Source organism: Bombus terrestris, chromosome 17 (assembly GCF_910591885.1).
Source record: "Bombus terrestris chromosome 17, iyBomTerr1.2, whole genome shotgun sequence".
Lineage (NCBI taxonomy): Eukaryota > Metazoa > Arthropoda > Insecta > Hymenoptera > Apidae > Bombus > Bombus terrestris.
In genome coordinates, this window is record NC_063285.1 from 7,702,823 (window position 1) to 7,719,939 (window position 17,117).

Here is a 17,117-nt window from a genome sequence, read left to right on the forward strand (position 1 = left end):
TTTAAGAACAGTTCTAGCTCAGATTTGTGCTGAGCTAGACCGTTGGCGTTCCACAGAGCTATTCGCATTGGTTTTATTTTGCTTCTGTGCTTATGAATTTGTCCATGAAGAGTGTGAGTAGTGACAGCAAGTTGTTAATTTGCTCAGTTTGCTTCTCGATAAGTTTTTCGAGTCTGGTAAAGTTGTCTGTGTTTTGTGGGGTAGGAATTCTATTTTCTGTGTGTACACTGTGTGTTTTCGAGTTGTATACGTTTCCTTGCATTGCCTGCGCATAGGATACTGTTGGTGAGGTGAGTTTTTGGGGTTTAGGTTCTTGTATGTTTATGTCCTTGGGTCTCAGTTTTGGATACTTTATATTATGTAGCGATTTGTAGGCTGAGCATCCTTTGTAGTTCGCAGGATGCTCTCCTTGACAGTGGATACACTTGGCGGGGGTTTCCGGGGATTTAGTGCATTGGTCAGTGGGGTGATTACCTGCACATTTTACGCACCGGAAGTTGTGATTGCAGTATTTCTGCGTGTGGCCGTACCTTTGGCATCTTTTGCATTGTATTATTTCTTTCTTTACAAGAGGTGGCTCGAACTTAACTATGGAGTTCATCAGCCGATTGATATTGTAGATTTCTTTGTTGTTTGTTTTTTGTTTTAAGTCTATAAAGAATAAGGATAGTGGGTTTTTTGTGATTCTATGCCTAATGTTGCTGATATTAGTTACTTCGTGGCCGTGGTTTGACAGTTCGCACTTTAGTTCGTCTAGATCGACTGAGTGATGGATGTTGCGTAGCACCACTCGAACTGGTCTTTCTTGTTTGAGCTGGTATGTGTGGAATTTAGCGTTTAATGTTTTTAATAGCTTGGTTAACTTTCTATAGGCGTTTGGGTGGGTCGGCAGTATTTTCACGTGGTTGTTGTTAATCTTTAACTTGTATTCCTCTTTGCTGATGTCTTTTTCGATAGTCTTAATCATTGACTGAATGTCGATTACGTCGTTTATGAATATCGGTGCGGGAGGGGGAATTCTTTGAGTATGGAGATTGTTTACCTTTTCGGTTGTAATCATGCGGTCTTCCGTATACTCCAGTATTGAGAATCTATTGTAGGTGGTCACTTGGCTGGCTGATGGTTTGGTTTGATTCTTGTTTACGTTTGTCTTGGTCGGTTCGAGCTTTCGTTTTTTCGTGTGCTGGTCGTTTACCAGGATGGATGTGTTGCCCTCTTGCCACGGGGGAGGAAAAATGGCGGTGTGATAATTTAGCTCCGGGGAGCCTGTTGGAGATGATAGAGCCATCATCGAGCTAGTTAATTCAGTGTGAAAGAACTAGTGGAGAAGCTGTTAACCCCTGGCTAGGTTAGTTGGATTCGCTTTGGACAGATGGGCGTCACGTGGAGTTTTGTGAACTTCACAGGGCACTGGACACACGTCTGCACGTCTCGGCACTCAGCAGCAACTGGATGGTCACGTGCTGCTTTGTGGACTTTGCCGAGCACTGGACGCACATCCGCACGCCTCGGCACTCACGAACGAAATGCCTAAGGGATAAACAGGCGTAGGCCCAAACACTGAGCGCGGCAAGCTATACAGTGCACAGTAGACAGTGAGAGAGCAAAAAAAAAAAAAGAAAAGAAAAACAAAAAGAGTGCTAAACAGTGAAAAAATAGTGATAACATCAACCACTCTACAAACAATATAAAAATAGAAGAAGAAAGGAATGAAATCGAAACCAAGGAGGCGGAATCCGCCATAAGCTCGTCAAAAAAAAGGAATCAAAAGAAAAATAGAAAAACAACAAATAATTAAAGATAGCAGCATAAGAACTGCTACACAAAAGACGCGGAAACTCAATCCGCCCCCAAACCTGGTAATCAGGAACAAAATAAACACAAAACAAGAAAATTTAAAAGGAGAAGAAAGCGACTCACAAGAAGAGCGCGACGATAAAAACGAAAATATGAAACAAAGAAGAAGCCCACAACCTCAACCAATGACTATCACACTAAAAAACAGATTCGATGCCCTCCAAGCCCAAGACCCCTGCACACCGCAACCGCATGAAAACATTATCGATAACATTAAAAAAAAAAAAAAACGTATTAAGGGAAAAGGCAACCAGACAGCCCACTCCCCCGGTCACGTCGCCAATAACCACAAGCAAAAGCTATACCGCCCGGACAAGCACCCCCCCCCCCGCCGCTCTGCCAAGAAAAACAACAACACCACATCCTTCAACATTACTGAAAAACCAAACTCATAAGGGCCTGCCACCCAGCCACCCCGCTGAAGAACAGGCAGACCCCCCCACATCGGCAAAAGGGGCCAGGCCACCCCCCATCAACATTACAAGACCCAAAAGACACAATAGCACTCGTGGAAAATTCTCTCAAGATCAAGAATTTCCATATCAAAAGAATCCACTCAGGTAAGCACGTGCTTTATCTTCAAAACATAACTGACTACGCGAATGCAAAAAAAATACTGACCGCAGCCAACACGGCCTACTTCACATATACCCCAAAATCTCAAAAACCCCACACGTACCTACTAAAAGGGCTAGGAAACAGCTACACAGAAGCGGAAATACTAGAAGACCTAAAAGCCCTGAAAATAGAAGAAGGTAACTTCACCAAAGTGACTCGATTCACAATAAGAAAATCAAGGGAGAACAACACATTGCTCGCAATCTACATAATCCAAGTCTCCCCCGATAGCAACATTGGGAACCTACTAAAAATAAACAGACTTAACTATCTGAAAATAGCCTGGGAAAAAATTAAAAAAAACGATATCACGCAGTGCTACAAATGCCAGCGAATAGGCCACACAGCACAAAACTGTAACCTAAACTATCGCTGTGTAAAATGCACTGAACCGCACGGGCCAGGCGAGTGCAAAATAAAAAAGGAAGCAGCAGTAAGCAAAGAAAAAATCTACTGCGTAAACTGCAAAAACTACGGACATCCTGCATCATACGAAGGATGTCCAAAACTCGTCGAATTACGGAAAAAGATCAATGAAAAAATCACCAAAGCAAAAACAACAAAAATCGAAAGAATCGCCAAAATAAGCCGTAAGTACGTCCCCGAGCTAAAGTTCGCGGACATAGTAAAACAAAGAACAAGTATAAACGAGACAAGCCCGCAAGTAACAAACATAGCGGCACAAGTCAAACAAAACCCTAACCCAACAATAGACTCACCCCAAATAAGCATAATAAATGTCATTGAAGACTTCAAAAAAAGCATTCTAAAAGCTCTAAGCGACCAACAAACACAACTAAACGAAATCAGAAAAGCATTAAATACGCATGAAGAAAGAATCGACTCCATCTTCAACATCATCGAAAATATAGACGAAGATTAGAAAAAACCCACCCGTCCACCAATTACAGCAAAAAACTAGTCAGAGAAAAGTTAAACATCTGAAAATCATCTCAATAAACGCCAACTCACTAATCTCAAACCAAAAGAGATACAGCATGCTAACCCTAATTAAGAAAGAAACCCCCGACATAGTATTTATCTCAGAAACCAAACTGAACTATAGACGCAAAGTGCACTACAAAAACTATTCTATAATAAGACACGACAGACCAAACGCTACCCAAGGAGGAGGAACGGCAATCCTCATAAAAAAACCCCTGAAGTTCAAAATAATCCAAAACGACAAAATAACAAACTTCAAAAGCCTAGAAACTACGATCATAATAATAAAAATAAACGATAAGGAAAACTTATCTATCACCGCAGCCTACGCAGTCTACGGAAACCAGAAACAATTTAACGACGAATTCGACAATCTCTTCGAACTATTACAGCTCGACAAACAGAAAAACTACCATATAATAGCCGGTGACATTAATACCAAACATACAAGCTGGAAAAACGAACTAAACAACACGAGAGGAAACTTCATTAGAAACTGGCTAGACAATTGAAGCATTCACTACAAAACAAACCTCTACAGCTCCGAGCTACCCTCTTACCCAAAAGGACGCTCCTACCTAGACATATGCTTAGCAGACGCCCGAATAAAATTCCAAATCTTACGACCAAATAACACTCTCAAAACCATAGACTACGACAGCGACCATAACGCCATAGTATTTCAGATAAGCAAGAACACATCTGATTGCCTAACACTCGAAACACAGACCGAAACACCCAGGTACAACTACAAAAAGACAGACTGGAAAAAGTTAAAAAACCCTACTCGAACAGAACTGCGACATAAAAATCTATAACAATGTCAACCTAACAGACAGACAAATCGACTCGTTCATAGACGAAATAGAAAAACATATACAAATCGCCCTACAAGAATCCGTACCGACATTTAAAAAAAAAGACTCCTGCGAGCCATATATAAACTATAAAATAAAAAAACTACAACGAGATAAAAGCTACATACTATCGAAATTAAACTACCTAAGACACAACTACTCTTACGACAAAAGAGAAGACATAGAATTCCTAAAGTACCTGCTACACGAAATAAAATCACAACTAAAACAAGAATTCGCAAACTCTATAAATCAATACTGGACAAATAAAATAAAAAATATCTCCAAAAAAGACTCTGCTAGCATGTTCCCGCAGATAAATCAAATTTTCAGACCAAAGGAACAAAACTCCATCCCGCCCCTCAAACTGCCTCCAGAAAAAGCCTTCCTCATCCAAGAAGCAGGTATAAAGATACACAACACCAACAAAGACACAGAGGGCAACTTCATAATATCAAAAACAACGGAATAACCAGACATTATCGGCACCCACTTTTCCAAAACACACATACAAAACGAACACATGGGCCGAGGACAATTGAACAGAATTAGCATCGCCAAAACAAACAAATTAATAAATAAAATAGAACAAGACATAGCGCTATAGGACATAAATCAAACTATCGCACATAAGCACAGCGCAACAGCGGCTTAAATTTAAGTTACAATAAAAAAATAAAAAAAAAAAATAAAAAAAAAATACTCGTTCTCGTTACTCGATCACGAAAGTCAAGCAGCGCCGGGCACGGATAGTACTTGGATGGGTGACCGCCTGGGAACTGCGTGTGGTGTTGGCTTTTTTTACTTTTCTTAACACTTAGCCAACCGAACGGGCAGATTTCCCTTTTTTACTTTAGCAACGCGTTTTTGTTGTTGTTGTTGTTGTTATTATCAATTATTATTTACCTGGAATTGTTCCCAATTAATTGCGACCCTTTTTCTGCTTTTATAAAGTGCAGTATGGAATAAAATGCACCAATTTAGTGGTTTTAAAATTAATTAAAATGTTACGCCATCAGCTATGACTAAATAAAGATATAGTCGAACGATATCACGCTAAAAAAATATTAAAATACATTATGAATTTTTAACTTCACTTTCAGGTTGTATCATTTATCTTTAGTCATCTTTAATGTTTTTAATTTTACCTATATGTTTTTATGGCTTAAATATATAATATTAATTTGATGTTTTGTATAAACAAAGTGTGAAATCGTTAAACAAAATCATTACCGCAAAATATAATTGATGACTTAAATAATTTTTATACTTCTTTGTTTTTCAAGTATTAGTGAATATTAGTCCTCCTTACGTAGGAAAATGCACGGTAGACAGCATACAGGTTGATCTGTGCTGGCGCGGTGGACAGAGAAGCGTATAGCTCGCTCTGGCATTAATAAGCTATGGTCGTATACATCAAGAAAATATCTTTTTAGCATTAAACGATTATCACCATACGTTATATCATTCTCGCATACACGCTTACTGATATATTGCTTTGTTTATATTTTCCGATAATGTTACATGTGTTCAATATTCGGAATTCGGAATATGTCGATTGAAAGAATACAAAAGTACATGTTCCGAAAGTTGTGACACACACCGAAGAACGATTGCCTGCGCGCGACGAAAATGAAGTCGAAAATGTAAAATGACATTTTTCGTTTTGTTTTCGCGAAAATCAATTATGAAATAGCTCCTACTTAATTTCACAGTCCATTATCTTGAAAACAAAGCCAGGCAAGGTTTCACAAATCTTTTTTGTCCTACAACATAATTGTATGTTTTGTAAATATTTTTTATTCAATAATATTTAATAACAAAATTGATTACTTCAACCAACGCTCATACCAAGCTGAATGCACTCTTTCTCGTCAGAGTGTTGTGAACCTCCCAGCAGGTCGGATCTCACTGGCCAAAAATACCAGGCGTAAGACTTGTTAATGAGTTTGCCAATTTATGCAGTGATATTCAATAACGAAAAGTGATGAATAATGCTCACTATAAAAACAATCAAGAAAATAAGGGAAGGAAAGAAGATAGAATGAAAGAAGCAACCAAAAAGAAAATACTACAAAAATGGATATTTGAATTTGAATGAACTTTCGACCGTTTGCGTGGAGACGCGATTTCGAAGAAGCGCGCCAACGGGAGTCGTAAATTTCCGTTACGATTTAACTAATCCACACCACGAAACGTTCGATCTTTTATTTCTATTCAGATAATAAGGATAGTTGAATGAAAATAACGCTGATATTAACAAGTTAATATATATTTTCCATGATCCAGCAACTTCAATGAGATGCAAGGTTACGTATATGGAATGACAAACTACGAATGAGTACGACCCGAGACTCGTTTCGTGTTGGCGACTGTGATGATGTATCTTCTGTCGATTGGCTGTCTTCGACAGGGCGATTCTGCTGATTTGTCTTCCGACTCTTGCTGTTCCTTGAATTATGTTTTAACTCGAGCTGGTGTTAACTGTTACTGGTGAGACTTGATTGTTACTTGAATGGTACTGTTTGTGACAAGTCTAGTGATCCAGTATAGAGATGAAGTCGAGAGCACAAGTGTAAAGACGAAGTCTACGGCACAAGTTGACTGTTCCGTAGTCGTGAGAACAAGTATAGAGATGAAGTGACTGCTCTGTATTTGTGAGAACAAGTAAAGTTCGTTTTTGTGTGATTACGGAGGAAAATTCTGAGTGAGCGAAGAGATGAAGAGATGAAGAAAGCGGATTTGTTGCTCACACTTTTCGTTTGGAAAGTTTACAAGAAACTTTGCGAAAATATCAACAAATGCAACGAGTCAAATACGAACGCGTTGCTCAAATGAGCCGCAAATTCATCCCGTGGTTAAAGTTCTCAGACATCCTAAAACAAGGAATAAGCCGGAGCCATGTCTCCGAAAATCAACCACATCAAACAAATTTATTACTGCGCGTAATTGAAAATCCAAACCCAATTAAAACGTAACCCAATAGAACGTAACAAACTTATCAAGGACTTCAAAGAAGCATATTCAAAGCCCTAAATGAACAACAAACACAATTAAACGAACTAAAACAATCATTAAAAACGCACGAAGAAAGGATTGACTCTTGTCCAAAAGGAGGCTCCTGCCCAGCCATATGGCTTGGGGACGCACAATTACAATTCCTTAATTTACGGGCAATTAACACGCTCAAAATTATAGACTACGATTGCGACCATAATGCTCTCGTATTCCAGATGAACAAAAATATATCAGATTTCGTAATCCTAGAAACACGGAGTGACGGTCCCAGGTACAAGTGCAAAGATAACACACTAGGAAAAATTACAAAATCAGCTCGAAAAGAACTGCGTCCTGAACACCCGCAACAAGGTCAATCTAACAAAGAGGCAAATCGACTCATTTATAGACGAAGTAGAAAAACACGTACAAACCGTCCTTCAAGAATTCGTACTAAAAATAAATGAAAAGTCGGCTTTCGAGCCCTATATTCATAATAAAAGAAAATTACGAGACAAAAGCTCCATGCCATCCAACATAAACAATCTAAAATAAAACTATTCCTACGATAAAAGAGAAGATTTAGAATTATTAAAGTATCTTTTGCACAAGATACAGTTGCGCAAAAAGGACTCTGTTGGCATGTCCCACAGGGAAATCAAATTTTTACATCAAAAAAGCCAAACTCTATCCCATCTCTCAAACTGCCTTCAGACGAGAACGATTCCATTCAGCACGGTATGAACGTTAGTTGAAATAAGTGATTTTCTTATTTGCTTTTAGCGTACAAGAAAAGAATATTTGAAATATATAAGTGTGTGCAAGAATGAGTGATATATGGTATTAGTCGCGTAATACTAAAACATTTCTATTTCTCTATGTTTACATTATAGATTATTAAAAATAGATTATTAAGGAAAGCAAGAAAGATTGGAAGAATAAAAAGGTGAACACCACGCGGAGTTCACAAGCGGTCACCCATTTAAATACTTTCTCCATCTTAACTTTCGTGATAGGACGACAACCAGTGCTTTTCTGTATAACGTTTATAGACCAATAGTTAGTATTACATGTGTGTGTTTTTCATAATAAACAATGAATTTCGGTTGTGGGATGGATCGATTAAAAGTACCGATACGTAAGGGTACGACGTAGCCATGCAATATTTTGTGTGTCGGGATTACATTCTTTTAGGTTTACAATTTGTAACTTAAATTTATGTCGTTGTAGAGCGGTGCTTATATATGATGTTGTTTTTTTGTTCCTATCTCTGTCCTGAAAACCTGGTCGCAAAAACCGGACAATTCAGTAGTCTGCATTTGGTTTCGGCGGAGCTGCGGGATTTTGCGAGGGTGGGGGGAGGGTGGACAGGGAGGGGAACGGAGGGGTGTCCTGTAGAATTATTTACAACATCTACAATATTTACAATATTTACATGATTACAATATCTGCACTATTTTACACGGAGGGAGATTTGAGTGTTGTTATTTTGTGGTTCTTTTTCTTGTTATTTTTATTGTGGTTTTGGCATCCACCAATATTTTTTTATGCATTTTCTGTGATTGTCTTCTGCGTCTTTTTGGGGAAGGGCCATGTTGTATCTCCACCTAGTGTCTACAGTTTGCACATTTGAGTTTGCCTCGTTGAGTATTGTTTTAATCCCTATTTTTCTTTTTATATGGTAGATTATTGGGATATTATTTTGGTCTTGGAGGTAGTTTCTTTCGTCTAGGTATAAAAATGTTTCGGGGGGATGTAACCTGTCGTCAGTGTATTTTTGTAATATGAATCGTTTGGAAATAAGCAACCGAAGATTACACTATTTTCCTTTATCTTTGCAGGTTGCGCGAAGTGGTTTCTTGTTAGTTTTATGAGGATTGCCGTTCCTCCTCCTTGGGTAGCGTTTGGTCTGTCGTGTCTTATTATAGAATAGTTTTTGTAGTGCACTTTGTGTCTATAGTTCTGTATAATTCGTACTATCGCGGGGAGACGCGGTCGTTAGAATACGCGTCAACGAGAGTCGTAAATTCCCGTTACGATTAGAATAATCGACACCACGAATAGTTCGATCCCCGTATTTCGGTTAGGATAATCGGGGTGGTTGATGCGGTATAACACTGAGAGTCACAGAATTATAATAATGTATATTTCCAACAACTAGTCTACACGATTGAAAAGATATAAACAATTAACAACTTTATCGCACGCAGATAATGTAAATGTATACAGTATCGAGCAAGGCTCTTACACTTGAAGTTAGTCTCTTGGTGGACGTAGCACGATATGATACTTAACAGAATAAGCGAATGTTTGGCAATGTGTAATGTTCGACGCGTCACAAGGAACTGATCGACTTTGGATGATTTCTTTGTCTCATCTTTAAAACGACCCCCACTATACTTAGGTCACGCCACCGTTCGCGCCTATGATCACGTATGTCTGTTCTTGCGTGGAAAACGTAACGGACCAAATTCGACGTTTCGAGAACTCGCTGCTTGGCGACAGCTATGCGCTCGTCGATACATTGTATATGATCCGGCGGTCAGATAAGACGATCTGACTGAGACATTGTAGGGCCGCGAGTGACGGTTAGAAAATACAGCCTGTGTTAAGCTTCGTGGCGTAACATCCTCCCCCCGTTGAGAGGGTACCGATCAAATGATATGGTATGGAGTCAGGTGCGTCGCTGGCGAATCTCCTTGTTGATTGTTGCTGTCCTGTGAACTGTGGCCGTCCAGAGAATGTAGTGGTCGCCAGGAGGGATTTGATGATACGGCCGAAAGGCCGGTGCGCTGAGGATATTTGTCTGTCCTGGAGTCTGCTTCGCCGCTGCGTCGAAGGACCGTTGACTGCCTTGTAGTCTGGACCGCCGTGGTTTTTGGCATTGCCAAGAAAGTTGCCGCTGAAGTCTACGGACCAAGAAATGTCGTGAAGAGCTCGGCTCGTGAAGTATCGTAGAACACCTCAGCCCTGGAGGTGTCGTTATACATCTCGCCGATTTCCCAAAGGTAGATAATATCTGGATGGAGATGCGTTTTTCATCCGCCTTCTTCGATGTTCGTAGTGGTCCTGACGAGGCCGTCGTCGCCAGGGTGAACTCGATGATACGACCGAAAGGCCGTTGCGTAGAGGACACCCGTCTGTCCTGGTGTCTGGTTCGCCGTTGCGTTAAGGGGCCGTTGAAGTTCACGATCCAGGATGTATCGTGAAACAGTTCGGCCCATGCAGTATCGTGGAACACCTCGGCCCATGAGGTATCCTTGAATAGTTTGCCCCAGGAGGTGTCGTTGAATGAAACTCCGGTGATGCATGGTATAGGTTCAAACACGTCGCAGAGTTGTGTGTTTGATTGGGGGACTGAGCTCCCCCCGATGATCTGCCCCAATTGTGCTATCTTGTCCCAGATGTCGTGGATTGTATCATGGTAAGACCTGGAGCAGGGTTCGCCTTTCTTGTATGGTGTTTCTGCAACATCAGATTCGTAAAAGTATTGCATGTCATTTGGACATCCTCGTTGCTGTTTCGGCTGAGGAAGCGTGGAGGAGGTCATGGTTGATTGAGGGACGAGGCTCCCCCCGTTGACCCATCCGGATCGCGCCTTCTCGCTGATGGCTGGTAGTTGTACCGGCGTGGTCCAACAATCCGCAAGAGACAGAATCAGAGATTTGTCCCACGTGGTGCTCTGTGGGCTTAGTGGACAAGTGTTGAAATCAGCTGGCGCGTTCTGAAAACTACTGACAATTAAATGATTAGTCATAGTGGTAATAACGTGGAGATTATCCCGATTTGGGTTACTCGCAGGCGTGGCTCCTCGCCGCCGTGGCGATGGAGAATTCTTCACGTTAGGTCGCGGAGACAGACTCTCCGATATGATGTCCATGTCAGGTGTAACATGTAAAGTGGTGTTCCCCGGCGGAGTATCACTGTTTTTGTCCGGGACGTGATTCAGTTCCTTCTGGTCTTGCAGATCTGGAGCATTCGGCTGATTCGAGACATTTTGTGTAGTTGAACCAGATGGTTGCGATGCTGACGCTGTGAGCGTGGTTGTCCGATCTCGGGTAGTTGACACGTTGCGAGTGTCATGCGGTGAGCTCCGCGTGGTATACGCCGGAATCGGCAATTGAGTTGAAGCGGTGCCTTCCGTCGGCGGAGTACGACCGTTGTCGTCTTGGATGGAATTCAGTTCCTTTCGGTGCAGAAGATCTCGAATTGATTGATTCAAGGAGTTTTGTGGCGTTGAATCAGATGGTTGCGATGCTGACGCTGCGAACGTGGTTGTCAGATCGCGGGTAGTTGATATGTTGTGAATGTCACGCGGTGAGCTCCGCGTGGTATGCGACGGGATCGGCGCTGGAGTTGAAGCGGTGTCTTCCGTCGGATGAGTACGACCGTTGTCGTCTTGGGAGAGAATCAGTTCCTTTTGGTCCAGAGGATCTTGAGTGATTGATTGATTCAAGACGTTGTGTAACGTCGAATCAGATGATTGCGATGCTGACGCTGCAAACGTGGTCGTGATGTAGCGTTTCGAGGTCGTCGATAACGTGTTGAGTGCTCCGATTGGGACCGAACATTTCTGCGCTGTGACTAACAAGTCGTGTTGCAATGGTTCAAAAGGGAGCGGGGTCGATGAGTCCGTTTTCTGTGGTTCGGTCCCTAACAGGCTCGTCTGATGACGTCATTGTTTTCCGTGTCGTTTAGGGCTGGACGATATGGTCGATCCCGATGCCGACGATCGCGGTAACCGAGATTCGCGTTTCGGGGATGTTCGCGGAGACGTTCGGGGAGACTCTTGGCGAGAATCTCGACGAGACGCTCGGGGAGACGTTCGGGGAGACGCTCGGGGAGACGTTCGGGGAGACGCTCGGGGAGACTCTCGGCGAGAATCTCGGCGAGAACCTCGGTGAGCCGCTCGGGGAGACGAAGATGAGCGTCTCGAACGATATGACGAACGCGGGGACGGTGAACTGGGCGAAGATCGACCGCTGGATGATCGGTCGCTCGACGATCGACCGCTCGATGTTCGGTCGACACGTGTTCGTGTTTTGTTATGCCCCTGGTCTTGATGCAGATACGTGTGATGTCGCTGTCTACAGATGCGACATGATCCCGCGGAGCATTGAGTGAGAGCGTGTCCCTTGCCTAAACAATTGGTACAGAGCGACGCCCTTTTGGCGATTTCCAGGCGTTCTTTGGGCGGCATCGTTTTGAAGACATGGCAATTCCATAATTCGTGTTGTTCGTGGCAGCTCGGACACAACAACGTATTGTGTGTAGTTACGAATGTATAACTTCGCGGCGCGTCCTGTCGCCGACGGTCGTGTTGCTCGGACGCCCCCCTTTTGACGGTTAATGATGAGCATGCTCTGTCGCTATTCGTCCGTGTTTTCAAAAAATCCACTAAATGCGTATATGGCGGCAATTTCTTGTCCGGTAGGGTATGTTGCCATTCGCGAACGACGGCTGAGGGTAACTTCGACGTGACAAGCTTTATGAGAAAGGCGTTTGACGTGACTGGGTCCCCGAGTCTTTCTAACGCTTGAAGATGTACTTTGACTGTCTCGATAAGATCGTCTATGGCTTCGGGTGTTTCTTTAGTTATTCTGGGATAGTCGAGAATCAGGTCCCAGTGACGCATGCAGATCTGGCGGTGGCAGTCGAATTTTTCCCTAAGAGCGTCCATGGCGATTGCGTAATTTGCGTCGGTGATGGGTAATGACTGTATGCTTCGCGCGGCCCAGCCAGTCAGGGCTGTTCGGAGATGATGAAATTTCTGAACCGGTGCTAAATTTTCATTTCTATCTATCGCTGATGAGAAGGCATCGTGAAACGAATGCCAATCCTCGAGGGCGCCATCAAATGTAGGTATGCGAACCTCCGGTAGTTTAAGCGGTGCGGACTCGCGGCCGACGGCTGATTCGCCGCTTGTCGACTGTGACGGCGTGCTCCGTCGTGTATTGCTTAATTGTTTGGCTACTCGGCGTTGCAGCCTCTCGTATTCTTCCTCTAGCTCACTGCCGCGCGCGGTCTCTCCCTCGTCTAGAGTTACGATCTGGTATTGTAGTGCACGGATTTCCTTCTCGTAGGTTTCTAGACGGTCTTTAATGTGAAGCAAGTCGAACTCGTCCGGACAGCCTGATTGTTCAATGTCGCCCAGTTTTTTTGCGAGGCGTGTAAACTGGGCGCTACAGTAGCCCCGGCGACGACGCAAGTTGGCGAGCTCGTCTCCGGTTGCCATTATTTTTTATGTAATTGGTAATGAAATCGTTTGAACTTACTTCTGTTGGCGATTGTCCACTTTGTGGCGGGAGGCTGTGTGGTTGCGTTTCAACCACCGAATTATACCTCTTCAAAGGTGACGACCCTTTACGTTACTGACCTCGCTGGGGTGGTAACGCTTCTGCTGCTGGTTGTGTTGGATTCACGTGGCACTGTATGAGAGTGGGTGTCACTGGCGTGCACTTTTCACTTGACACAGAATCCGGCTCGAAGGACCATGTAATTTCGTACTATCGCGGGGAGACGCGGTCGTTAGAATACGCGTCAACGAGAGTCGTAAATTCCCGTTACGATTAGAATAATCGACACCACGAATAGTTCGATCCCCGTATTTCGGTTAGGATAATCGGGGTGGTTGATGCGGTATAACACTGAGAGTCACAGAATTATAATAATGTATATTTCCAACAACTAGTCTACACGATTGAAAAGATATAAACAATTAACAACTTTATCGCACGCAGATAATGTAAATGTATACAGTATCGAGCAAGGCTCTTACACTTGAAGTTAGTCTCTTGGTGGACGTAGCACGATATGATACTTAACAGAATAAGCGAATGTTTGGCAATGTGTAATGTTCGACGCGTCACAAGGAACTGATCGACTTTGGATGATTTCTTTGTCTCATCTTTAAAACGACCCCCACTATACTTAGGTCACGCCACCGTTCGCGCCTATGATCACGTATGTCTGTTCTTGCGTGGAAAACGTAACGGACCAAATTCGACGTTTCGAGAACTCGCTGCTTGGCGACAGCTATGCGCTCGTCGATACATTGTATATGATCCGGCGGTCAGATAAGACGATCTGACTGAGACATTGTAGGGCCGCGAGTGACGGTTAGAAAATACAGCCTGTGTTAAGCTTCGTGGCGTAACAAGTTCAGTTTGGTTTCTGAGATAAGTAATATGTCGGGGGTTTCTTTCTTAATTAGGGTTAGCATGCTGTATCTCTTTTGGTTTGAGATTAGTGAGTTGGCGTTTATTGAGATGATTTTCAGATGTTTAACTTTTATCTGGTTTATTTTCTGCTGTGATTGGTGGGCGGGTGTGTTTTGGCTAATCTTCGTCTATATTTTCGATGATGTTGAAGATGGAATCGATTCTTTCTTCATGCGTATTTAGTGCTTTTTTGATTTCGTTTAGTTGGGTTTGTTGGTCGCTTAGTGCTTTTAGGATGCTTTTTTTGAAGTCTTCAATGACATTTATTATGCTTATTTGGGGTGCGTCTATTGTTGGGTTTGGGTTTTGTTTGGCTTGTGCCGCTAAGTTTGTTACTAGCGGGCTTGTCTCGTTTATACTTGTTTTTTGTTTTACTATATCCGCGAACTTTAGCTCGGGGACGTACTTACGGCTTATTTTGGCGATTCTTTCGGTTTTTGATGTTTTTGCTTTGGTGATTTTTTCATTAATCTTTTTCCGTAGTTCGACGAGTTTTGGACATCCTTTGTAAGATGCAGGATGTCCGTAGTTTTTGCAGTTTACGCAGTAGATTTTTTCTTTGCTTACTGCTGCTTCTTTTTTTATTTTGCACTCACCTGGCCCGTGCGGTTCAGTGCATTTTACACAGCGTTAATTTAGGTTACAGTTTTGTGCAGTGTGGCCTATTCGCTGGCATTTGTAGCACTGCGTGATATCGTTGTTTTTTTTATTTTTTCCCATGCTATTTTTAGATAGTTGAGTCTGTTTATTTTTAATAGGTTCCCAATATTGCTATCGGGGGAGACTTGAATTATATAGATTGGGAGCAATGTGTTGTTCTCCCTTGATTTTCTTGTTGTGAATCGGGTCACTTTGGTGAAGTTAACTTCTTCGATATTCAGGGCTTTTAGATCTTCTAGTATTTCCGCTTCTGTGTAGCTGTTACCTAGACCTTTTAGTAGATACGTATGGGGTTTTTGAGATTTTGGAGTATATGTGAAGTTGGCCGTGTTGGCTGCAGTCAGTATTTTTTTTGCATTTGTGTAGTCATTTATGTTTTGAAGGTAAAGCACGTGCTTACCTGAGTGGATTCTTTTGATGTGGAAATTCTTGATTTTGAGTGAAGTTTCCATGAGTGCTATTGTATCTTTTGGGTCTTGTAATGTTATGTTGATAGGGGGTGGCCTGGCCCCTTTTGCCGATGTGGGGGGGTCTGCCTGTTCTTCAGCGGGGTGGCTGGGTGGCAGGCCTTTATAATTTTGGTTTTTCAGTAATGTTGAATGATGTGGTGTTGTTGTTTTTTTTGGCGGAGCGGCGGGGGAGGTACTTGTCCGGGCGGCATTGTTTTTGTTCGTGGTTATCGGTGATGTGACCAGGGGTGTGGGCTGTCTGGTTGCTTTTTTCCTTAGTAAGTCGTTTTTTTTTTAATGTTTCGATGATAGTTTCCTGTGACTGCGGTGCGCAGGGGTCTTGAGCTTGAAGGGCTTCAAATCTGTTTTTTATTGGGATTGCCATTGGTTGGGGGCTTCTTTTTTGTTTCATGTTTTCGTTTTTTTCGTGACACTCTTCTTGAGAATCGCTTTCTTTTTCTTTTAAATTTTCTTGTCTGATTTCTTTTTTGTTCCTGCTTATCAGGTTTGGAGGCGGATTGAGTTTCCGCGTCTTTTGTGCAGCGGGTCTTATGCTGCTATCTTTAATTATCTGTTGCTTTTCTATCTTCCTTTTGACCCCCTTTTTTGTCGGACTTATGGCGGATTCCGCCTCCTTGGTTTCAATCTCATTCCTTTCCTCTTCTATTTTTGTATTGTTTGTAGTGTGTGTGATGTTATCCCTATTTTTTCACTGCTTAGCACTCTTTTTGCTTTTTTTTTTTTTTCTCCGCTCTCTCACTGTATACTGTACACTGAATAGCTTGCTGCGCTCACTGTTAGGGCCTACGCCTGGTAGTCCCTTAGGGCCGAGAGGTCCGGTCTGCTCGGAGGATCACGGTCGACTGCGACGAGAACGAGTGCACTCAGCGCGGTATGAGCGTTGGCTGAAATAAGTAATATTTTTATTTGTCTTTGATTGTCAAATAAATAGAATATTTAAAGAAACATAAGTGTGTGCAAAAATCATTAATCTTTTTATTAGAGTTTATAAACTTCTATAAAGTGAAAGATTTACTTTTCAAATAAAAAATAAATTGAAATTGTATTATTACCTTGAAAAATCGCTTATGTTATAATAATCATCCAAAGTGATATGTAGCGGCATTCGACGGCAAAGAACTTTCCAACGGTTTCATCGGTACATAGTATACCACATAGACTGTTTACGAGAGACCGACAAAACATAAGCAAGGTCACGACGAAGGGTAAGCGTCGACAGGCCTAATGAGCTATCGATATCCCTACGGTCCTTTCGCCAAACACGAAAGAAAGCGTGCGTGACCACGGTCGCGAAAGTCTAACGAACGCGTGCGTAGTAGGGATATTGAGAGGTGATAAAAAGAAATGAAATGAATTGAGAGATGAGTGGTGACCAAGAAGCGTGATTGCAGTCGAAATCGAGAAACGTGAGTAAATTATTATCCGCTCGAGTCGCGAGTTGAGACTTGTAACAAAGTCGTTAAGCGAGAATACATATACTGTTAAACAAAACG

The 17,117-nt window shown here is 42.4% G+C and overlaps 1 protein-coding gene across 1 annotated transcript in view; it reads right to left on the reverse strand.

The window, feature by feature from the left end:
* Positions 1-11,804: 11,804 nt before the first annotated feature.
* Positions 11,805-17,117, reverse strand: part of LOC125386640 — a 28,532-nt gene continuing 23,219 nt past the window's right edge. The window contains exon 2 of the mRNA XM_048413636.1: positions 11,805-11,847. The gene's annotated coding sequence lies outside the window, so the exon portion shown is untranslated. The remainder of the gene's footprint in view (positions 11,848-17,117) is intronic.